This window comes from Phaethon lepturus, unplaced genomic scaffold (genome assembly GCF_000687285.1).
Source record: "Phaethon lepturus isolate BGI_N335 unplaced genomic scaffold, ASM68728v1 scaffold34353, whole genome shotgun sequence".
Taxonomy (NCBI): domain Eukaryota; kingdom Metazoa; phylum Chordata; class Aves; order Phaethontiformes; family Phaethontidae; genus Phaethon; species Phaethon lepturus.
This window is the reverse complement of record NW_010528934.1, coordinates 25,784-31,783: the sequence shown is the minus strand read 5'-3', so window position 1 is coordinate 31,783 and position 6,000 is coordinate 25,784.

Here is a 6,000-nt window from a genome sequence, read left to right as displayed (position 1 = left end):
TAGGGAAGAGCAAAATACTGCCAGTTGTCCTTCCCATATATGACTAAAACCTGTGATGTGTCTGGAGTCTAGTGTTAGACACACTACTTTCAGGCTATTGGTGGAAAATAGTATAGCCTGATTTATTTACTTTTAGACAGAAATTGTAACTAGAAACATGTGGAGGAGTTAAGCCATGCTAGGACCAGAATGAAATAACTTAACTTAGAGCATTAGATATTCTTTTACTGAATGTATTTCCCAGTGAAATACGGGGATTTGGGTGCTATCAGTTCTCCCATCTTTCTCTGAAAACCATCATATTTATTAATAAAATAGAAGCTTCCACTTCAAGCAATATGCTGTGTTTGCTATGAGACATTCAGAAATGCTGATTTGTTTTAAACATAAATCTATCCCAAAACAACATCTGTGTTCGAAACCTCTTGGAGTTTTTTGTAGCCTCTGAATGTACTCTGGAGTGCCTCATGATTACAGTGTTGAAAAAGTAGGGTACTATCGTGACTCCAAGCCAATTTTCATGGTTCAAGAAGTCATCAAAATTGTTTCTCCTAGAATGCCTTCCCTACTAGCAATGATGGTGGGATACTGCTCAGAAATGAACTAGTAAATCTTTGGGTTGACCTGAAACAAAACACAGAATATGTTGGTGACACAGTCAGAGTCTGTGAAGGCTTCTCCTGTTCCTTGTAGATGAGGAGGACTCATAAAGCTATTGTGAGCTGTTTGGAACAGAATTTTTGTGCTCTCAGTTTCCACGACAGAATACTTTTTAAGCAAAAAAAATGAGGTATATGTTCTGCTCTGAATGGAGAGAAGATACTGAAGCTGTCCAGTCATTGACTAACCCTCTGTGGAAGATTGTAGGTTGGAAGGAGAGGGTTGCAAAAATAGGAAGGCAAGTAACATGACAGAAGTTGATAAAGACCCCTCCAAATCACAAGCCTTGGTGCATGTGAAAGTTTGGTCAATTTTAGAGTCGCTCTGATGTGTGCTGGACACCCAAACCAGCTCAACTACTTCAGAATCAGAAAATGGTAAAAGATGTTGTAAAGTTGTGTACATATTTTTTTTCTTTATACCCTTCTTGGCATAACTCTGAAGAGAAGGGATTGTGGCCTTGTAAATTCTGTCATAATGCTTTTGGGAAGAAGAATAAAAACTCAGCTGTCAGTTTGTCTTGATGTTGAAGGACTTACTAGTTGTTTGTATTGTCTTGGTATGATTCCAAAATGAAATACCAGTCTGTATCAAATGGAGACTGTTTATGGTGGAAGTTTGTTGAGGCTTCATTTTTATCATGAGCCTGTTCCTTAAAGTAAAGTTTAACTTGCAGAATTTGTTCCAAACACTTAATATATCAGATCTGCAGCTCAAGGATGGCATATGGCCTTGCTAAGTGCTTTTAGCATAGCTGAATGGGTCAGAGGAGGTTCCAGGTCTCAGAGCATTTATAGCAGATTATTTATTTTAATGAACTACGTAGGTGCTCTTAACACAGCTAAAAGCAGGAATTTCATGCATTTCTTTTGTTGAAGTCCAATGTTCTGTACTTTTTGTTCTGGTTAGACTTTTATTCCTTGCCATTTTTTTCAACAACCCAAAAGTATACCTTGAAAAAGCTATTTCAGTAACTATTTACTAAGAAAGCCATTTTCAGATGTACAAGTCAGCCTAGAAAAAGACACATTTTGAAACTGGAAACTAAGAATGCAGCAATATTTGTAGCTGATTTCTCAGTATGGATTAGAACACTTTAACTATAACTTTATTTGGTATTTCTAGACCATGACATTCCTTGACGAACAGGTGGGTCTGTTCCAAGGAAATTGGCTGAATTCACATAGTTTGAAGCTTGCTAAAGGCTTTAATGTGATGAGACAGGCTTAAGTGTGATTACTGCATAATAGAAGTACCTTGTCTTCAAATAATTTAATAAAATATTAACACAACCTTGTATACTCTATACATAGTGTTATTTAGAGTGGTAAGAAGCAAAATCATGGTTGAAGGCACAGATTAAAATTTCAGATTTAATTTCTTAGTGTTAATGAATTCAATTCTAGGACTACATAGAGCAAAGCTTACTAAATTAACTTGGCGCTACAGAAGAATATTTCTGTGCTGATGTGTAAAAGGTGTTCTAGGTGCAACTTAAAGACCTTTACTTTAGGGTATAGACATAAAAAAGCTGAAGCTCTCCTGTGAAATTTTTGCTAAGCTTCCTGATGCATGTAAAGAAATTAAACCCACTTTGTTTTGAATGGAACCCCACCAACTCAATGCTATGCCACTCCCTCTTCACCCCCCTGCTCTGTTATATTTTAGTTTATGCCCTGCTGTTATTTTTATAGAGGTAATAGAGGTAATACGGCTTTTGGGTCTAAAAAGCTGCTATTCCTTGCTTTGCTTGTGAAATGCTACACAGGGGAAACCAAGTCAGTTCCCGGGTTTCCGGTATATAGTCTGTCTGTAAGTCCTCAGTGAACTACATGAAAGATAACCCTTCAGAGGAGGCGGCTCAGGTTTTATGAGGAGTTTTTTGGGTTATTTTTCCAATGGTATTATGAGAGTTGAATGACATGAAGATATTTTGATTTGTGTGGGAATAATACTGCGTAGTAAACAGTGGTTTCTAGTCTATGAAATTAAAAAATTTAAGTCCTTTTAGCATTTGAAATTGTTGGTAACTGTTTTATATCTCAGTGTATAATGTGTTTTCTTACTTAATGAGAAGTTGTTTTCATTGAAACTCCACAAAGAATTGGTGGTGCACAGAGTCCTTTAATGACTAGCCTTTTTACTCTTAGCTTGCAACATCATTAACGAGATCTGAATTGATGACTACTTTATAGTTTTGTTATATCACTCTCTTTTTTTTTTTTTTAACATGAGATGACCAAAATGGGAAGGCAGTATCTGACTGATTTGTTTGTGATATCTTTATGTTTAACAATCACACCTAAGGGGTTAAGTGCTCTCTTGATATTGTCTAGCTATTGAAGTTTTCACCTAGATACCATTATGGGAAAACTGTACAAAACAGCGATGGGGAAAAAGAGCAACACTGATTTTGGTCAGAGAATGGAAGAGAAAAATCTGTTGTATAGGGGACTGCCTGGTGAATTGAAATAAATGAGGGCAGGTTAGCTCAAAAAAGCAAGAATTGCATAGCTGGAGTTTCAGCCATGTGGAAAAGACCAATTCCTAGCTTTGTTGAATTGCTAAATATGATACTGATCAGGTTCTAAGCAATGAACTCCTTTCTCCAATTTAGAGCACAAGGAATTCTCTAAACTATTGCAGAGTGGTTTTATTCTGTTTTTAAAAAAGCAAAACACAAAACCAAACAGAAAATTAAAAACCTCTGATTTTTCTCCAAACAAAACAATACATCACATTCCCCAATCCTAAAAGATTGTTCCTAGTACAGAGGCACAATAGGGGTATTTTGCTGTCACAGCAGTTGTCAAGTAAACAAGTATAGCACATATCTGGTCCTTGCAGAAGCTTTTATGAGTGACAACATGCTGGAGTTTCTGCAGTGTTGATGGTTCTGGAGAAAGGAGGCCTGTACATGCACAAGTAAGTACACAGCCTGAGAAACAAGCAGGAAGAACAAGAGCTGTTTCTGGTCACAAAACTGCAACATCACGGGAATAAGTAGGACAGGGTAGGACAGCTCATGCAACTGGAAATCTGTAATGGACAGATACAAGCTCTTCAGGAAAGACATGTAGGGAAGAGAAGGAAGACGGCTGCTCATGATGTGAAGGAGTAGCTTATGGGTTAGGGTCAGAGAAGAGGCCACAAAACATGACACTGGTGGGAGTGTGCTGCAGACTGCCAAACAGGGTCACAAAGTACATGAAGCCTTTAAATAACTGAAGAAACACTCTGGATTACTGACTCTGGTTCTCATGAGACTTCAGTCTCCCTAACATCTGCTAGAAGGGCCATAAAGCAGGACATAAGCAACTGAGTACGTCTCTGGAAAATGTGATGGATAACTGCTTGATATAGATAGGTACTGAATGGACTATCCAGGGCTCATGCGCAGCTGGATTTGTTACTCACAAATCAGGAAGAACTGATTTAGGGATGTAGTATCAAAGGCAGTCTTGGTTGTGGTGGCAAGATTAGGGTCCTGAGAGGGCTGAGGAAGGCAGGTAGCACAGTGCAGAGCCTGGACACTGGGAGAGCAGATTTTGTCTTATTCAGGGAACTGGTAGGTGAGACGCCATAGGTGGCAGCTCTGAAAGATAAAGGAATTCAGGAAAGCTGATGTGTTTAAGGACAACCTCCTCCTAGTGTCCCTGGCAAGATAGAGCCCCTGGCAACATTAGGCTGCGGTCTGACAGCTGGGGAGCAACTCTTTAGAGATGGAGGGGACATTGGGAGACAGCAACCAGAACATGAGCTGTCAGTGTGCTCTGGCAGCAGAGAGTCAAAAGGACCAACAAGGGCTTTATAAGCAGTAGTGGAGCCAGTTGAGGAAAATGATTGTTGCCTTCTGTTCACTACTTTGTTAAATGCATTTATATACTGCATCCAGTTTTTGCCCCCCTTCTCCTCCCCCAGTACACGAAAATATGGATGAAAAGGAGCAAGTTTAGCAGTGGACCTTCGAGATGGTCAGGGGCTTGAGCACTTCTTGAGAGAAGCCACGTGAGCTGGGCTTATTCAGCCTGGAGGGGGATACTTTCTGGGCTGCAGGATCCAACAGCAGCCCTCCAGCAACTGTGATGAGGTTATCAAGAAAGCAGAGCCAGGGTGTTCACAGTGGTGGATTGCAGGAAGGTGAGAGATAGTGGGTATACATTGAAACAGGATGGGGGGAGCAGGTCAGACTGAATATAAGGAGAAACCTTTTTTTCACAAGGACAACACATCAGTGGAGCAAAGGCCCAGTGCAACCTCAGTCCCTGAAGGATTTCAAGACCTGACTAGATAAAGCCCTCAGCAACCTGGCCTGATCACATAGCTCACTGTTCTGAGCAGGACCTGCTGAGGTCCTGTCCAAGCTGAGTTATTCTATGATGCTCTGACCACCATGGAAGCAGGCATAGACTCTGGTCCACTTTATGTTGTCGATCTTAAGAGGTGGGATTTCCTCACATCTGCTTCTTCCCGGACTGAGAATTATGATGAGTTACCGCTTGATGTCTGTACTCCTCTTGAGCACTACATGCACAGCAGCAATCTATTGAAGCAAGCCGTGACTTGGTCTAACTTTTAACTGACAGTTGTTAGATAGACTTAAGGTATGCGTAAGACATACTAATACAGAAGTAACATCACAAGGAAGGGAATTAAAGCCTTAGTGTGCTCTGCATGTCAGATTGCAAGAACTAAGCAAAAATCCAGTTGTCTGTTGGAATAATATACTTGAAAAAGAATTGTACAATCTCCTGTATATTTTGAAAATTTTGTAATATTTATTGCTTTATTCACAGGTAAATTGCTGCAATACCACTTAATATTATGTATCCAGCAGTAGCACATACATAAATCAGTCAAAATCAGCAATTCTAGTAAAAAGCTATAACCATTATTTAAGCAAAACTTGTTGCTGAAGTCCATGAAGATTATGAATTATGAAACCTAAGATTACAGCAGGTTGGCTCTGCCAGACTTTCAGGGGAAGATCAGACTGATAAGAGTGGAAGACTAGAATTCTTGAAAAATTTAAGTTTTAGGTGAAAGTAATACAGAAGGAGCCAAAAATAGCTGAAAATGCTGGAAAGAAGAGCCTAGTTAGTGCTTAGGGAGTATCATAGTTTCTGTGGCTAATAGATGTTTTTGTTGTTGGTTTGGGATAGCAGTTCAGAGTCATTTGGAGTTTTGTTTGGTTGGGTTTGGGTTGTTTTTTTCCCCAGGAAGAGAATTCCTTATCAGACAAAAGAATACTCTGTGCGAAAGCGTAATTGCATTCAGGAGTCATAGATAATCCCCCAAATTAATCTTTGATGGGAGCCACATAACCTTTGAGAAAATAAA